This window comes from Schistocerca serialis, chromosome 5 (assembly GCF_023864345.2).
Source record: "Schistocerca serialis cubense isolate TAMUIC-IGC-003099 chromosome 5, iqSchSeri2.2, whole genome shotgun sequence".
NCBI lineage: Eukaryota > Metazoa > Arthropoda > Insecta > Orthoptera > Acrididae > Schistocerca > Schistocerca serialis.
This window is the reverse complement of record NC_064642.1, coordinates 148415554-148435978: the sequence shown is the minus strand read 5'-3', so window position 1 is coordinate 148435978 and position 20425 is coordinate 148415554.

The following is a 20425-nucleotide window of genomic DNA, read 5'->3' as shown; positions in this document are numbered from 1 at the left end:
CTATTGCATTATGCGTCCAATTTATTCAGCCTCGGAACAGAGAGCTACGATCGAAGTTTAGCAACATCGCATTGTTTAGAGCGCTAGCAAGCATCTCTGCCCAACTACAACATCTCTGTACGATACTCACTGTCTTCAAAGACAAAAATTATATTAAAAAGCACGAAATTAAACGGAAAGACTTTTTCCCCCTCGGTGTTGGTGTGGCATCACATTAAACGATGAACTAAATACCGGATGTTATAATTAAAATGCAGCTACTCACAGATGCTAAGAGTGAGCAGCAATTGCAGCTAAATTTGGTAGATATTCCGATGCTTTAATGCGGAACCGATTTATGCTTGAAGAAAATTAGTTACAATTTTTGCGACCAGGTACAAATCTGGCGTTGTAAGTGCAAGAAAGACATATAGAAACGTTTCCTTGTGTAATGGATTAGGAATGGGACGTGGGCAAGAAAGATCAAATAAGTGAGAAAGGCGTAATGTTGTTTATATTATTTAATGTCGCTTACACAATTTGTTCAGTATGACCACCGGAGACGTTGACGAGATGCTATACAGTGCGATTTGCACTTGGTGGCCAAAATTCGAACTTATTTTTTTTCCAGCGTAAATCGTTTCGCCGTCAGACGATGGGCACAGCCCACATTAGACCTCTGTGAGTAGCTGCTCTTCAGTTGTAATCAACCAGTGTGACGGGAAACTCATAACTTTACTTACCTCGCCCGGACAGCCTTGCATGTTAAAGCCCAGCTTCCGGGACGGGGGGGTGCGCCGGCCCCAGATCGAACCAGCCTGGCGGGTTAACGAGAACGATTGGCACACCGGCCAACCTGGATATGGTTTTTAGGCGGTTTTCCAAATCCCACTAGGTGAATACAGGGCTGGTACCCAATTCCCGTCTCAGTTACACGACTCGCAAACATTTCGAAAACTTGCGCTCACTTTCACAATAACACTGCACGCAGACAGCTTGCGTACATATATTACCTCCCAGCCGAGGGGCTAACGTGCTGGCGACAGGAAGTGCATCGGGCCACCCTTTAAATTAACCATGCCAAATCCATTAATAATGATGCCGACTCCTTGCCCATGCGGTACAAAGGCAAAAGAAAGAAGAAGAAAAGAAATTCAATTTTATTTAGGATTTATAGTAGAAATATGAGAACAATTACTCATGATATGATTTGAGAATTGTGGAAAGAAAGTTGCGAAGAGCTGAAGTCGAACGATAAGCAATTTTGAGTAGATGTTTAATAACGGTTATTCAGAAAAAAAATTTAGCTATTTTGTCTTGCACAGTGAACCTGTAACTTAAGAATCGTTACAGGTAAGTATCGTACAAGCCATGTGGGACGTGTTCCTATAGCAATGGCAATGCTACAGTTCAGCGCAGCGTGCTTCGGTGAACTCTTTGTTGTCATGGAGGGCAATGGAGTTTGTTGGTATAGCATTGCGGTGAGAAGAATTGGTATGGTGTGACTGTCCGCAGACTTTGTTTTAGATTTCCATGATTTACCTAAGTCCCTTCAGGTGAACGGCAGTAAGTTCACTCAGCGATGTCGTTATCAGTTCTAGGCGTCGAAGGGCTAAAGTTGTAAGGAGTGAGAACCGATGAAACCAAAGGACATTTAAACATTGTCTTTTTCTTATATTCTTCAAGGATTACCTTACTAGCATGTACTCCTTTCACAAATTATCTGTTCACATCTTAAATCTTCCTACAGCTCTTCTACCTGTCGTTTTCAAATTAATGATGAGTATTGCGTCACCTAAGTACTCCACTCATTTCTCCATTTTTTATGTAATCTTAAGATATTTTTTAGACACTCAGCACTCGCGTTCATGATGTGCTGTTATTTGAGGCGTGCGTTTGGAAAAATAAGCTCCTTTCTTTCGCCAAGTTTTTACTGCTAAGTGTGTCATGGATGTTGCAACATATATTTACAAATCTCTATTTCTGTCTGCCCTACTTTGATATCTAATACAGATAGAGTTTGTTCTTTGTCCCAAAATTATGTTGACCACAGTTATTTCAGTTGGAATGGATCGTTGTCACAATACGCTGTCACTTTACTTTTAGGGTTTGAAGACTCAACATTACATCATACGACTATTTTCTCGAATCATAAAATTTTTTGCTGCAAAATAAAATGTTTCATAACACTAATTTGATACTCTTATGTATACTTTACTTCTGATTTTAGATAAAGTTATTAGCATTTATATATCAAAAAGAATAGCTTATATTAGACACCCATGTCATTACCTTCATGGATCCTTAACGCAATACGGCGTGACTGTGCATGCGACGTGGAAAGTTTGTAGATTCCTTGTGGAAAGGCGTTGTTGGCATTTCACTAATAGCTGTGCGCCCAGTGTGATACGTGTTGATAAAACGAAAAGATACGCGGTCGCCGTAAGTGACACCTGGCCTTCTGTTCGTACTTTGTATTCGCGAAACGCAATAGCAGCTGGCATTCACTATCCCATAAATGAGGTGTAAGAGGACGAACAATGACGAATCATAATAAACATAAGAGACCATGCCGATGTCAGAATTGACACGATGGATTTGTGAGGCCGTCAGAAATGATGAAAGAATTAATGGAGAGAAGTGGAGAGTACAGATGTAGCACACAATTTGTTTCCAGAAGAAATTTCACGAAGAGTTGAAAGCAAAATGAAGACCGTTGCATTAGTGTTTCTTTGTTACTTTTCCTCTTATTATATCAGTACTGACTTTCTGCATGTGTATATTTTGAATGATTTATTTACGTTAGGAAACACAGTTTCACTTAAATGCCCTGAAGCCGACATACGAAAAGTCCAAATGCCAAACGTAGCTCTGCAGCTATAGATATTATGACGCTACGACAATAAATAATAAATAAAAGGTAATGTTAAAGTCTGTGGGCGGAACATCAGTGTGATTGCAGGTAGAGAGCAGCCCTTCTGTCAGCCGTGGCGCTAGGAGGGAGAGGAAGGGTGGTGAGTTCCTCGCTCCGGCCGCCTTTTACTTCCGGGAAAGATCCTCGGGACTCATTTTGACAGCGGGCTGAGTGAGTGAACCTGGGACCTCAAGGGGCAGACTTTAGAGCGCTGTCCGCCAGATCACCACGCTCCTAATGAATAACAAAAATTGGTCGAGTGCAAGCAGGATTCGCGCACTGAGGGTTTCAGTACAACATTATGTAAAAAATTTTGGAAATTTGTGGTAAGGTCTTATGGGACCAAACTGCTGAGGTCATCGGTCCCTAAGCTTACGCACCACGTAATCTAACTTAAAAGAACTTACGCAAAGGACAACACACATACCCATGCCCGAGGGAGGGCTCGAACCTCCGACGGGGGGAAGCCGCGCGGACCGTGACAAAGCGCCTAGGACCGCGCTACTTCATTATGTATCTATCTAGTTCATGCATCTAGGGAATCGAGAATTCTAAGACCGTATCAAAATCTCTACAGTAGTTCCTCAGACTATCCCAGAAGCGAGCAGGGACTTGGATTTATATACGTAGACAGGGAGAATATAGTAAAATAATTTTTATTTATTTACAAAAAAACAAGAGTAAAGTTACATTTTATTTCGGATGCAGTAATATTCGTCTATTAGGCTTTTGACGGATGGTAAATGCAAAGTATGTTCAAATGCAAAAAGATATTTTTATGTGATGTAATTACAGTTTAACAAGTTTCAGAATTTTTACTATACTTTTACTGTGAAACCTCTCTTCTTGTCGAATCCCATGATTTTAAGTCAATGGGGAGCACTCTCGTACTTTTGATGAGTTTTCGAATATCAAAATATGTGACATAAATGGCGGAATCTTGTGACTGAAGTGACTTACGGGCTTAAAATGTTTTACACCGCCAAGGGGCTGTAGAGCTTAATATGTGACATAAAATTGAACTTGAAACGTCTACCCATTCCTGACTACTACCCATACTACAGGAATCAGACAGAATGTTTTGATATTGTCAGTGAGAAACCAACACGTATCTTCTGGTTTTGGTCAAACGTCTTCAGAACATTAGATGTCAACAAAGGGATGATACATGTGAGAACTGATTTACAAGACATAAACATAATGAAATAACACAATACCCCCCTCACTATTTTTAATTACTGACTACGAATGCAAGATGAAAATTTCTCGGTCTGGCACACAGATGGCATTAATGTCAACGAAAATTTAACATTATTGTGTTTGTATATGTTGCACAATAAGTACCGACTTGGTTTCCAGAATAATATTTACATGTTTTTGTAATGCAATTACGCCTCATGCGTTTCGTTCAAGTGGATAAAATTCTATTCCGAGCCGTCGCAAAATCCTGTATTTCGAATGGTTTATCGCAGAAGGGGAAATTCAGTCATCTGCCAAGATTAGTAAGAATTATGTTCATCCCCTATTAACACTAAATAATTTGAAAAAGTAAAACATATTATGAGAACGATGCACAATTAAACTTATGTGTCATAGCTGACTGTATAGGCATACCAGAAGAGGGAGTAAAGCATATTTTGTAAAATTAATTATGTTTCGGTCACTTCGTTGCCGAATTCTGCCTCAATATATGCTTTGTCTGTAATGATTTCGTCGTGGTTGACACGTTGAACTCTCTTCGTTATTGACTGTACATTAGCAGCTACTTAAAGCGTCTAAGTTGTTATACTTTATCCTAGAAGTAGTGATTAATCTTTTGATACCAGAAAGCTCACAATAAAATTATCGGAAATTATAGGTACTTACAGATACGATTTATACACAACATCTCCAGAAGATCAGGTGTTGCAGTAGAAGAATGTTCGGGTCTTGGTTGACGAGTAGTATTGTTTTGTGTGTGTGTGTGTGTGTGTGTGTGTGTGTGTGTGTGTGTGTGTGTGAGCTAGAGAGAAAGAGAAAGAGAGAGAGAGAGAGAGAGACAGAGAATTTTGAGACGAGAGTATTCTTACACATTCGAAAAAACAAGTTCACATGAGAATTCCCAGCGAAGAGTTGAGATCATGCAAATTAATGATTTCACTCATACAGCTACCAGTAAATCGCTGGAGGGGTGAGAAGTAGTTAATGTGAAACCATCGTAAACATTTTTCATGTTTCCAACGTCAAATTAGAATGTATACTTCGAAACCACAATAACAGATACTTCTGAAAAACGTATCTAAGAAACTATGGTGCACGCACGTCGATTGAAATACAGGCTGGGCGATGTAGTTAATAAGCAGCTGCCTTCGGCATTTGCTCGTTAACTTAAAAGAGTTTTCAGGATGTCGGATGCAGTCAAAATTGTTTGCTATAAATTCAATTAACGATAGCGTGATATTGTGGGCGACATAACGCCATAAATAAACTACTCAACTATCAAAAATATTACTAGTATTGGGAGAACGGCGTTACCCGTACGCTACGAATTATTCGCACAGCAGCCAAGAAAGTCCAGGGTGAAAATCCAAGATCGTGATCGCAGTATCTGGAAGTGTTATGGAACGAATAAATAAACATATTTTCTAATTACTTTTATTTTGTGTGAGCACATTTGAGTGGAACATCAAATTTGTACGTTTTTGTGTAAATGATATCTTTCATGTAAGTGTAGTGCTGTTGTGGAATATGTTGCGATGGATGCGTCGCCCTGCCCTCTTTTTGCTATTTGATTTGCAAATCATATGTAGGAAGAGTAGCTGTCAGTACCCATATATAAAAAAAAGTATAAGGAAAAAAATTAAATTATCATTATGCGAGATGTATAATCAAGAATATTACCTGTTTTTGACTCCTACTGAGCACAGGCTCTCGCGTTTTGAAGGTAACTGCACGATGTAGAACACCGTTTTTTCAGCTTTTCCGTTAGTATCATTGAGCATTTGGCTCACTCCAAAGGGAACTCTTGCAGATACTATGAGGCCTTCTGTGAAAGCTGCCAGAAATAATCACGTGACGGACAAATCTATTACGCGGCAGCAGTATATGATTGTTGCGTTTTGTACGATCGTTGTTTAGTAAAATGACTACACACATTCGAATCTGATGTGGATGCCTTCCTGACATCAGTGGTTGCGAGTATCGAAGTTACCTTGCACGCTCGGACGGACGTTCAGTGGGTGCCAATCGGCATGAAGTCGCATGCCGGCAGTGATGCAGCTGCAGTTCGTCATCTTAATAGATCGAAACTTTCTTTATAGAAACACATTTATTAATTCCATTTCAGTTTTCATACACTTCACGTCGGTAGATTCATTCGAAAGTTCCACTGGCTTCATGATTATTTAAATAACAGCATGACGCATCAAAGCCGAATCAATTTCTTCATTCTAATGGGTTCCTACTGAATTTTATGTAAAAGAACGTTTTTACAGTCGACAATCATGTACAGCGCATGCCTTTGTTGTGGTCTTCAGTCCGAAGACTGATTTAATACATCTCTATCCGCTGCATTCTCTCCATCTCTGAATGAGTACTACAACCTAAATCCATTTGGATCTGCTTAGTGTATTCACACTTTAATATCCCTCTGCAATTTTTACCCCCGCCCCACACACACACGCCAATTGTCCTCTAATATCAGACTGATGATTTCCTGATTTCTCAGGATGTTTCCTATTACTTTTTCCTACGTTTTAGTGAAGTTGCACCATAATTTACTTTTTTCTCCGTTTCCGCTCAGTACCCACTTATTAGCTATTCGACCTACTAGCAACATCATTCCAGACAAGAGAAACGATGACTTACTTACGAAAAACGTTACACTATCTCAGTGGTTCCCAATCTTTCTTAGGCCATTACCCCTGAGTGCAATCAGACTTTAGATAGTACCTCCCCCTCCCATTGCCATCTGTTGTTCCCACCCCCCTCCACCAACTTTAGCACCTAAAGTAGAATGAAAGACTTTCTTGGAACACTTTTATTTTTAAAATGATGATAGATAAGTTACACTTAGTTTGCGTGTGTGTGTTTTAAAATGAACGACGAAGGAATCCGTTGTGCTTCGCAAGTGCTACCCACAACTCCTTCTCAGCAAAGAAAGCTATCTATCCACAGTGAGGCTACATGCTCGCTACAAAACTTGCTTCCCCTGCATTACTCCTCTCAACTGCGGCATTTACTTCACCTGCACACTGCAATCCCACTTAAAATCAAACAAGTTCAGATGTGTGCACTATACCTGTAGCACTCATTACTTCTGAACTGACAGAAATTGGACGATTTCAGGCTCTTTATGCTTTGTGCCTATCCGTTCTAATGACCGTAATAATAATATTGTGTACAGCACTGTAGTAGCCCTTATGAAGTTACTGCTGTGTCGTGCTGTCAATTAATTCATATATCTGTTTCGAAGCGAGCAATGAAGTAATACCTGCGCCACTGCAGGTTTTATCTACAACTTGGAGAAGACGTTTTCTTGAGATATTTAGCATTTGTTACTTGTGTGTCTTACTTTTATCATCAACTATGTACGGGAAAAAGGAGAACACAAGTGTGACTGTGTGAGGAACCTATAACCTCCACCACATTAACGGTACTAATTGAGAAAAAGTAATTATTGATAACTTGTATAATCAATATCACTGTTTCAAAACTGTGACAATAGTAATGATATTTTGTAAATAATTTAGTTTCGTGACTGAAACTAATTACCCCCAGGTTGCGAATCACTGCACTATCTGAAATGCTTCCAATAGAATAATGGAACGACAGAATGTAAAAGACAAAGTGAAAGTCATTTAATGTGTCATGCAGAACATGGACATGTATTTAAGTAATAAAACAGGCTAAACCCGATTACAATATTACACTGAGGCTACCTCAACACAGCTACATATAATCGACTTGTGGAGTGAATGACGAACAGGGAGAATGTCTTCGATATAAACAGATGAAATTTTTACTCGTTAGACGAACGAGAAAAAAAAGATGGTTTAGAAAAAGCTAATTGATTTATGCAACCTGTTAGAATAATTAGATGAAAGAAGATATATTGCACACTGAAAAGAATCTACCTAGGGAGCCCGACAATCAAATTTATATTTTTATATTATAGAAGAAAGAGAATTTATTTTACTAGAAAAACTGTGGGAACGCAGACGGGTTACAAAAATTGCCAGGTACGCGAACGAATAGAGGTAAATATTCTACTCCAAAGTGACCTGGAGTACTAGGGTGTCCCATCACTTTCCGTGAACAGCCCAATTATGCAGTATATATTTTCTGCCTTTCTTTGTCGATGTGTACGACATCTGTCTCTGGAGTAATATCACAAACAGGCTGCAAATTGCAATAGGCGTACCGGTGTCTAACTAATGTGGTTCACACTGCAGTCAGCAACCATCACGAACATTAGACAAAATTGCTCAGTAGACAGGGTGAATATTCAGATAAATGTTAACAGAGAAACACAACTACGAAATTTCGCCTCTATGACTGTTAGCTGTAAAGAGCCGAAGTGGAAAATGGGGGAGCTGATATAATTCCAAAAATCTAAAATAAAAAGGAAAATTTGAATTTTTTGAAAGAACAGAATAACCTGAAGACGATATGTTGTGTGCCGCTGGCAGTTTACAAGCGTCCCAATTTAGATGCATCCAGGCACCTATAGGCAAAGCATTATGAATTGTGTAATTACTGAACTAGTATGTACCTGTCAGATGTCGCCTTTCTCTATATTGTTTTAACGTCATGCAGTGCTACAGTGCAATAAGTACCATAACTTGCAAGGTGACTGTGAACAAGTGTGTTTTACGAGGGCCATAACTTCTTGTTTTCTTTGCAGTTAACAAAAGGCAGACTGCAACTGTTGTAGGCGATGAGTCATCAATCTGATAGACATACCCAGGCAAGACATGGTCCGCATTCCTGTTGGCGAAAGTATTAGGCATTTATGGAACACCGTGTGTAACATTAAATGGCTGGGCCCAAGAGTTAGCGTTCACGCATTTCCTGCTGAACAACAATATCATATTGTAGCACCAAATCATTTCGCTCCATAAATTTAGCAACCTATTTGTCAGGAAACTAATTCATCAAACCCAAATGATGATTTTAATGCAGGGACTGCATCGTACGAGCAGTCTTTGCTGTTTTGGTACGATTAACTACTAGAATTGTTATTGAAGCATTCAGAAAAAGAAAACGGTGTTGAGAATTAACCGTCACCAACAGCACGTTGACTTACACATACTAAGCGTAAAGCATTATATTGGAAGACTCGTCAACAGTATGGACGCGACAGAGGTGCGCAGCAAGTGTTGTTCTGGCGTTTTTAAACAGCGTCGCGCGAGGGCAGCACCTGTCGGGCGCCCTGCTGTACTTGTTAAGCTAGCTTATGATTTACTCACGTCCTCTGCGCAGCTACTGAAAACAAACTGCTCGTACCAGAACAAGTGATGCCACACTTATTCGTCAAAATTCAACGGGCAGACCTGAGCATCTGAAAGTTTAGGATCAGATATAAATTTGAAGACCTGTCTTGCACGTCCCTGAGAACGACATATGCGTCGACTTTGAATGGAATCTTCATCGTCGAAACAAGAGCATTACTACGACATAATTTAACATAATTCAAGAGACTGCATTTTTAACGAACTCCATATCTGCTACGAATGAACACGACAGTATGACATATCCCAGGGTACGTGGTTGAACAACTACCGTAGGGAAAACAAAGAGGCAGCAGATGATATTTTTCTAGGTTCTAGATTAGATTGTCAATTATCATCTTGCGAGTATACTGCTGTATCGCGCCATTATTGGCGGCTTTTATAACGCTGTAACGTCATCCGATCAGTGGCACATATCCCAGCAACGGAACTTTCCGGCAGCAAAATAATACAATGAACGGTACCTTCTGTGCTCCTATGTCAGTCTCCCGTATATCTTTCTGTTTGATAAAATGTTGCTACAACTAATATACTCTAAAACTCTATTGTATCTCTGACATTTTTAAAGTGTTAAGTTTAATGATATCTTGCAGACGGAGGGATGTATGTCGATGACAAAGACGCCAGGCTCGTATTCATGGAGAAACCTGACTCAGTTCGTTAGCACGCCATATCAATTTAGGTAAAACGTCAACGGGAAACAGAACGTTTCACGTTAGCGAAATGTTTTATAGCGGTACCAGTTACAACTGTAAATCGTTGTCAAGTCTGTGGTTTCAGAATTTACAGCAAACTACCATTAAGAATGACTTCAGTCCTAAACAATAAGAATTTTTGACACCTCGGTTGTGCAATATCAATATCATCATCAAAATCAGATGACAAATGAAATATGATGAGTGGAGTTACTACCATTTTTTATTTCATCTGCACCTCGTTTGGACGATCTTTACTCATCCATAGTCAGGTAGATAAAGCGTATTTATTGCATAATCTCACCGCAGATATTAGAACAAATACATGCTATCCATAATAAATGATATTACGCCTTTGTTACATTAATATTCCTTGTAGTTTATTTCATTACAGAAGCGTTTGCGTAAATCATCATAGGTAAACAAACATAAGGTAGCCCAAACAGAACACAGAAAACAGATCCGCACCAACCTTTACGTTACGCAAAGGCTGTTCAATGTTCTGTTGAGTATTTTCTGATGCGTAATGGCGTCTGTTGTGTGAGTATGTATAGCCAGACATGATGAATTAGGACTCAGATGAATAAATCCAAAACTGAGGATCGAAATATTGCGATACGACTTCAGTCAGTAATGAACTAGCAAAACTGGACGCGCTAGTTCCTCTGGAACATATAACTTATGTACAAAAGAAATTTTATGAAGTTATAGATGCCGACTCCTTGTGATAAGCTTTTAACAGTCTTAAAAGTATTTGCCACTGGAATTTTCTGTAGGCTATATTTCATTTGCCAAATATTTTCTGGTGTTGGTACTCGTTTCAAGTAGATCCAATGACCAAATTCCATCGTTACGAAATGTAGAAAACTTTTTTAGGGAACTTTTATTTAGGCTACCCTGTAAATTTCGATAACCACCATCTTCCTTCACAGGCTGATAGCAAACAATGAACATGCTTGCGGATGATGATTTTAACAATAGTTACAGCAACCTTGGTAAAAGATATGACTTCTGAAATTTTCACGGTGTATTTCTTCTTCCAGTAATTTTCGGGTTTGCAGCCGGATCCCATCAACAATCTGCCACGATATTTCGGCCGAAATATCGTGGCAGAATATTAATAGGATCCCGCTGCAAACCCGAAAATTACTGGAAAAAATTGGTAAAAGTTAGTTGTTAAAATTTCTGAATTTTTTTATGAATGTATTCTTCACTTATTGCGAGAGTTACACTGATATTGACTTCGGTAATAGGATGAAGCAAGGTGCGCTTAGATTCTGGAGACGGTGAATCAAATCTATGTCCGTCGTTCCAGATTGAGCTTTTCTGTCGTTTCCCCAAATCTTTGCTAATGCCGGGATGACTGATTAGAAAAGAGGAGTTGTGTAACATATTACTTCTTCTAACACATGTCTCGCAAAAGAACCACAATGGGAAAATTCGAGAAATTAGAACCAATATGGAGTGTTATAGACAATCAAATCATTTTTCCCAATCCGCTATTCGCAAATGGAACAAACAACTTTGATTTTGTACGCATATTACACATACATCTGCCTGTACAAACTCCTCAACGAGGTAAAAACGAGTGTCTGTGTACTTAGAAATGAGTCCTGATTACTCTTGTCTTCGCGGTCCTTAAGGGATGTGTACGTTGGCATGGAGTAGGATCGTCTAGAAGTCTGCTGCAGATGCTGGTTCTCTAAACTTTCTCAGTACTGTTCGCGAAAAGAAGAAAATTGGTGCAAAGTCTGTCCCGCACAACTTCATTCACGGACAGAAAAGACGACGCGTGGACGTCTGCCGTGATTTGATTGAATTGCAAAGTGCGGACAGTTCTTCCTGGAAAAAAATCATCACAGGTGACGAGAGTTAAGTGTTATCGACACAAGCCTACCGCAAAACAATAGTGCAGAAATTCACATGAAAGGTCATGCGCTGTGACTTCACAATTGACACTCAAGTCAATGTGACGCGCAAACTTGAACTTCCCAAAGAAGGACTTCTCTAACAATTTCAAATTTTTGTACGAACTTTATGTGCCTAATCGAGTTTCTCGTGTGGAGCAGACTGGCATAAACAGTTGAAGTAACGTCGTCAGAAACATGGACACTTTCGTATCTCGTTAGTGGGAACCCGAATTCACTATACGCTAAAATTATGTTTTGAGCTTAAGAAGTTCGCTGGTTCTTGAAATTGTAATTCTGTGACACTTCATAGACAGTACAATTTGTTTATAGATCAGATGATTAATCTAATTTGAAATTCACTTTCTAGTGTGGAATGTCACTGTTTACTAAGATACACATCCGTTTACTGCATGGACATGTTCGAAATCAGTCAATAATAATGTGCATATTACGAGTAGCAGCGATTGTAGTGAGTCGGGTTGTCAGTTTCTTACTTCGCTCCCTGTCAATCATTGAAGCCACAGTGCCGATTTTCAGAGGAAGTATGGACTTGACACTCCACCAATATCAATGTTGGTCAGAATGGTCGAAACAGCAAATAAATTTTACCGGACAAGTGCTGTTGTGTGAATGCGAATTTGTATGTAGCTTTCCTTTCGGGAATTCTGTGGAAACATTGAGTTCGAAAAATCAATATAAAATCAGTACAATGATTTTTGAAACAAATAAAAAAGTCACTGTATGTGATATAATGCTTGGTACAGATTCATTCTAAGCTTTCACACGAAACTGATACGAATCCAACACATGCGAGCAATATTTCATGACTCGTAGTACATCGTATAGTAAGGATTCTCCTACATGGATGATGCGTACACTTATACATCAACACCAACACGTCCTTTTCTTTAAACTTAGCTTATGAACTAGTTCATAATGTTTCTAGGATACGAGTGGATTTAGAAATGCCTTACTAATTAACTTTCATTCATCCTGCCCTTCTTTATATACGTTTAATATTCCCTGTTAGTCCCATCTTGTATACATTCTACACATTTGTGCAACATTCCAGGATGTGCCTCACGAGTCTTTTGTAAACAAATTCCTTACGGACTCTTTGCATTTTAGCAGCATCCCACCAGTAAACCGAAGTCACCTCCTACGTTACTTATCACTGAGCGTATGTGATCATTCTATTTCATGTCGCCACACATTGTTACGTCCAGGTATTTGTTTGAGTTGGCTGATTCCAGTTGCTGCTCACTGGTAATATAATCGCGTACGCTACTTCTTTGTGGTTTGTGGAATTTGACAAGATCTGACGGAAAATTTGTATACCTTTTTGAGATCGTACTTCATTACAAATAATTAAATTACCTGCAGAAATTCTTCCAGGTCGTTAACAAACCGAAAGGAATCCCATCATACCTCCCTGAGGCACGCCTGCATAAGACTCTATATTTATGATAACATTCTGCATCCTTCCAAGATATTCTCAATTCACTCACAAATTTTGTTTGACATTTTTTGTTTGACAACTTTCGTTAATCGGCGTTGGTGTGGTATTGAGTGAAATATTTTTCGGGAGTCAAGAGACACTGTATTCACCGGTAAAAAAGTGTACTAATAGCGGAGAACTTATCGCGTATTTCTAAAACGCATCACAAATACCTACCCACTATGTTTAGAAAAACATTGTACTTTACGCCCATCAAAAAACGTGATGTAGTCCCAGAACCAGATGGATAATTAGTCAGTATCTACCGATTCGAACCAATGCTGCCACCTTAATCGGTCAAGTTCTGTGTAGCGAGCTGCAGTCAAAGTTCATATCGTTGAAGTTTGGTAAATCTGTAGTGTCCGACGAAATAAACATTGAGACGATCGCGACGGGACTGTAGGTGGTAGTAGCAAGCCTAGCGTTACTTCTGGAGGATGTCGAGTGGGTACTACAACACAAGTAAAATATTACACCACTTTCTTACAGTTTGAACTATATAAAATACTTAACTTGGAAACAATCCATGTACACAGGAATGTCTATGTATTTGTTACTGTCGCTGACAATGTAACTTACCACCTGATAAATGCAGAATGATAGTCTCTTCTCAGTGTACAGTTGACTACAAACTTTGATACAGTTCTGATTTCTAAAACAACAGAATCTGTCGTCTTGACCCATGACTACAGAGTGGGCTGAGCGGCATTGCGTTCTGACGTAAGTACTTTTCCAACAGAGGCGGCGTAGGAACTTCTTGAGGGTGTGTCTACGCCGACGTCTCTCATTCGTTGATGCCTCAGGCAGCAACTGTCCTTACTTACCAACTTTCACATGGGACCTCGTTCTAGGAATAGCACCATAGAATCCATGCTGAAAGCACTTCAAAATTGATCAATAGATTGATCTACTGTTCGACAGAATTTACGTGTCAGGCAATGGCCATGTACGAGGGCTTTTCGGAAAGTAAGGAACAATCTTTCGCGAAATGGAAACGACAGTGAAAATCAGTTCTTTTCTTCATTTTTAACAGTTAGCTGCATCTTGCAGCTACTTCTTCACATAGTCGCCGCTTCTACTTACACGTCTGTTGTAGCGTTCCACCAACTTCCCAATATCCTCCTGTGCTTTCCGAAAATATTCTACTCTGGACTGCAGCTCGTTGCCTGTGCCAAAATGTTGTCTGCGTAGCCAGCGGGTCATTTGATCAAAGATGAAAATCAGAGGGAACCGAGTCCGAGCTGTATGATGGGTGATCAGGTTCGAATCCTGCCTCGAGCATGGATGTGTGTGATGTCCTTAGGTTGGTTAGGTTTAATTAGTTCTAAGTTCTAGGCGACTGATGACCTCAGAAGTTAAGTCGCGTAGTGCTCAGAGCCATTTGAACCATTTGAACCAAGTTATTTACAGTACAGCTTGTCTCAGTTAACTTTTGCATTTCGTGATTGCACTCTGTACCTGAAACATTTGCGCAATAGTCTTCACCTCTTTAGCAAATTTATAACATCTTTTACCGAGGACGCATAATGTTCTATTGTCTTCAGCTATGCTATTAAATTTCCTAACAACCCGCTATCTGTCTTAGACAACTTACCAGCATGTGTTGCATGCCTTGGTAATATCGGGCGTCCTACATAAATTTGCTTTTTTCAATCAAAACCTTTACGAAATCAATGCTGAACCTTTCATTTCCTAGAATCTGCTGGAATTCAGACAAAATCAAGTGGAGTTTTGAATCTCAAATGAAAAAAGCCGTACAAAATTATCGTTTTGAACAAAGCTCTACAATGAAATTTTCACTCTGCAGAGAATTGTGCGCTGATGTGAAACTTCCTGGCATATTACAACTGTGCGCCGGACAGAGACTCGAACTCGGGACCATTGCCTTCCCTGTGTAAGTGCTCTACCATTTGAGCTACCTAACCACAATCTACGACCCGTCCTCAGTGTTTTAATTCCGCCAGTATCTCATCTCCTACCTTCCAAAGGTCGCGAGTTCGAGCCTCGGTCCGGCACACAGTTTTAATCTGTCAGGCAGTTCAAAGCTTCATAGTTTGTGATGACGCAACGAAATAGGTGAAACAGGTAAAAAGCGTGTAGAGAGTAAGAAAGATGCAGTGGAGAATGCTCTGTTGATTGTCATTAGTGTAATACCGCTCTGTTTGAAACTCTAAAGAAAACTTAGTTTCTTACAGTCTCAAGTAAATTACAGACCATCTGAAGTTCACCATTCAGTTCATCATGAAGGTTTCTCTAAAACGAATTTTTGCTATATAAGATACGACAGGACCTGTTCCCATTCAAGTTTAGCAAATTGTAAACATTCATACTGATTTCTCCTTTGAGATATTTTCGACAGTATTGCTACGGAACGTTCATAGTCACCAGCCATTCTCAAGACGGGCGATCGACAGATCAAAATGTTACATTTGACTGTCAGAGTCTCGGACAACAACGGCTTCGTGAGATAATTTACTGTAATCGAAACACAGTAACACACTTTATCCTCTTTGTTGCAAGGAGAACAAAATCAGTGTATGTAACCTGGCCGGAGAACACAAATAAAGTCTTGCGAAGAGGATTCCGCTGGACTGTTAATCAAGAAATCGCTCTTATAATATACAGCCGAAAAAAAAGAAAGTGAATCAGACCGTGGAGCGACTAGACTGAGAAGCGAATCCTTGAGACCTCTCGAGAAGCCAGTGGTTCTTGTTCTGTTATGTTGGTCATGATTTATACCGTTCTTGCTGGTGCTTAGTCGCTCCTTGTAGTAAGCAAGAGCAATACATTTGTTTTGCCTACGTCAGGGCAGCATTCCTCGACGCGAATAATGCTACATGACTGGTACTGAAAAAGGGTTAAAAGAACGGAAGCATATAATCGCACCCCAATACAGCTAACGCCCGTTGCAATATTCTAGAGCATATTTTAAGGTCAAATGTTGTGATGTAGCTGGAGAAAAAGACGACCCAAACAATGAAAGGAGAAAAAAAGATCCCGTTTCCGAAAGCATTCGGTTCTGGGAGACCTTGTTGACAAATAACCAAGATACGATGGTTCACAGTATCTCGAGAGATATAAAACTGGTGAGAAGTATTTTTGACTACCAGATCCCAGTACATAGTACTGGACTGTGAATGTTCTATAGAAACAAACGTAACACCGATAAGATCGGGAGTGCCCCATAGGAACACAATACGACTATTAATAATTTCGCTATAGATAAATGATCTATCACGTAAGATTAACAGCACTATCATACTGTTCACTGTACTCTGTGTGTAGAGTATCGTCGGTGTAGATCGAGAGGAAATGCAAAAGGAGTTGGGCAAACTTTACATTTGGTGTGATGAATGGCAGCTCTCGTGAAATACAGATAAATGTAAGAGAATGAGCGTAAAAAAAAGCACACCCGATAGAATGTGATTTCAAAATTAGTGGTAATTATATTTAGATGTAATACGAAGAATCTATATGAATGACGAACGAATAAAGTGACTACGGTGGAAGATGAACAGTTAGAGTTATTAGAAGGTTTATGGAAAAGTGCGATTCATCTGTTGGAGAAAATGCGTTCCAAGGTGGCGAATTTTAGAGTACTGATACTAGTATTGGGAAGTCTGCCAAATAGGATTTGTAGCAGACACAAAAATAATTCGGACATGTGATGCTAGGGTCATACAGGTCGGTTTGGTCCATGCGATATTGTAATGGAGATGCTCATGAAATTGCCGGCCGGGGTGGCCCAGCGTTTCTAGGCGCTACAGTCTGGAACCGCGCGACCGCTAGGGTCGCAGATTCGAATCCTGCCTCGGGAATGGATGTGTGTGATGTCCTTAGGTTAGTTAGGTTTAATTCGTTCTAAGTTCTAGGGGACTGATGACCTCAGAAGTTAAGTCCCACAGTGCTCAGAGCCATTTGAACCATTTTTTTGCTCATGAAATTTAAATGGAAATCTTTCGAGATGAAGCTGTTTTAACGAAACCTTATTGGGTAGATTTAGAGAATATTGTGTGATAGTTATATTGCAACTGACATGAGAATTACATACAAGAAATTAGAGTGCATACCGACCTGTTTCCCTAGATCAATACCCAAATCGAATGTAACAGTGCAGTAAACTGGTGCAATAGGCACGAAATATTCTCCACGGTGCACAGAAAAATGAATGTGGGCTGTATGTATATGAAGCTTAGATTTAAACGTGAGCCAAAGGAAAAAATATGCAGGATATAAATGTTGTTTATCCAGTATTTACTTTAAGTTCTCCAGAAAACAAGGGAGAAACTTAATTTGTATGACTAACCAACAGCTTATTTTCGGCTGTCTCTCTGATTTATATACAACTAAAGGTACTTGATGTATGTCCCGGGCAGACAAATTTGTGTACCAGGCCCGTAGCAAAAACAGAAACCTTCCCTTACGCGGACACTGCTCTTACATACTAAGCTAACCAGGTACGACTAATGGCCGGATGTGTAGCTGCAATCTGTTAGTACTATTCTCCTACGTTCCACATTCGTCAGAGGCTTCCCTTAAAGAACTGCTCCCTCAAAGAGAAAGACTAGTAGGGGTAGTGGCGTAACCACAGTATAAGTGCTCATAGTACCCCTTCCTTACAGTCACATTCGCAGTATAATTGGACACAAGTGTACTGAGACACTTTGCAGTATTCTCGTCTGCGGCGGGGACGGGGCGGGGGGGTTAATTTTGTACGACTATCATAACTCCACCCCCGCTTTCCTTGTCCAGTTCGCCAGTGGTACATGGAAAGAACGATTGTCATTAAACCTCCGTATGTACACTAATTTCTCTGATTGTATCGACTTGGTAGTTTCGTGAGACGTATATGGGAGTATATAATATGTTGAGACTGGCCATCTCTAGGCGTTATCGACATTATTACTTTCTAGATGCTTGCTTACGGTTGGTTCACAGGCGATGTTTACTTTGCTACAGGCCTGTCATGAAACGTGCTGTTCTATCACTTTTTTTCTACTAGGTTGTTTACTATAACAACACACAAGAAGTTGTACGTAAGAGGATATAGTAAGAAAATCCATACATGATGCATTTTAATTCCATTGACTGCACGCGCTCAAGCTCAGATGATGGCTGGTAATGCTTAAACTGTTCTATCAAAAAGGTTTGAAAAAATTTAAGGAAATTAATAGGAGTAGCTCTTGTTAACTCTCACGGCTCAGATTCCACCTTCAGAACATACAGAAAAGCTGTAAAACACTCAAACTGCAAAGTAAGTAATACGTTGCTCGATTCTTCTTCCAAAGCACGCTTCAAGAATTTCAAAAGCAGACGTCTCCGTGATGCATAGTCCTCTCTTGTGTCAACTGCCATTGGAGCATCATTGTAACGCTCCCGTGAAGACTGAACGATCTCGTGACGAAACGCTCCGCTCTTCGTTGGGTCTTCTCTGTCTCCTGGTAAGGATTCCAAATTCGAGCAGTACTCAACAATCGGACAAGCTACGGTTTTTGTAAGCCACTTCTTTATTCGAGGAATTACGTTTCCTTAAAATTCTTTCAGTGAATCTCAGCTTGACATCATCTTTTCCTGTAACTAGTTTTATATGGTCATTCCGTTTTTGCCCGCTCCCGACAATTACTCGTAGATATTTTACGGTTATTTATCGGCAATAGTGTAATGGCTTGTTATGCAGGGGGTGCCTCACAGCTCCCAGGAATTTCAGAACGGACAAGAACTGCTGATCATATAAATCTCTATTAACTACCTGTTTCGATTAACTGATTATCTGCAAGTTCCATAAAATGATTTGACACCACAGTGAGAACGTTGGCATGTCGGCTGTTGTAAATAATTGTATGAAATCTGAATATGATCACACGATCGGTTGCTAGTGAAGATTTACGTCATCTATAGATCTCGGCGATTCTGAAGTACACCGCCGAGAAAAATTACATCACACTAAAGAACTATGTTCAGTGACGCTAGGGTATAGCATGTGCATACTGAGGGGTTGTAGTATTATTGATTTATTAGCTATCAGATGGCGCTCAGATGGCCTGTCTGTGCGCCCTCTGTTTTGGCTCTGGAGGCAGTAACTGTGCTGAATTTAGAGATGAACAGTGTTTGCAACATTCATTCTAGGATACAACCATGCACCACGGACGAGTTCGTACTCCTACTGAACAGTTTCAGCCAATTGAACGTGGCCTTATTGTGCGCCTGCCGGACGCTGGGTGTATGTATCGACACATTGCTGTACAAGGTGGGCCCAATGTATCGGTGATGTGTCACTGTTCTTAACAGTGGTCGTGGAATATTTTCGCACTTCTAGGCGCGTTTATGGACGTCCGAGAAGGACAGGGGCACATCACGATCGACGCATAGTGCTACCAGCAGTGGTAGGCCGAACATCAACCAGGGCAAAATCCGGGTTCATGTTGCACCTGCAGTGTCATGGCTAACCACTGGGATTAAGATCACACGTCTCTGCCAAGTCTATCAATGACGTCACGACATTGCCCATCACGCCTACTCTAGTGTCTTGAAAGAGTTGACTGGAGGAAGTAATGGCACCCTGTTGACTTCAGTGATGAGAGTAGGTTCTGTCTATAAGTCAGTGATGGACGTACATGTGTATGGCTTAAACTTGGTGAGCTTCCTTTTCCCGAGTGCAATGACCCACGTCATACAGGTCCCATCTCAAGCCTCATGGTGTGGGAGGTCCGTCAGTTACAACTCGCAGTCACGTTTCATGTTACTGCAGGGCAAAGTAACCAGTGGCCGCTACGATGCCGAGTTCTTCGGCAGGAACGTGATGTGCTTTTTCAACAGGACAGTGCACATCACACAAGGCTGCTGTGCTGCCCTGGTCGGCAAAATCAGCAGATTTCTCGCCAATAGAACACATATGGGACATGATGGAGTGGAAACTTTCTCGTTCTCCAAGGACTGCA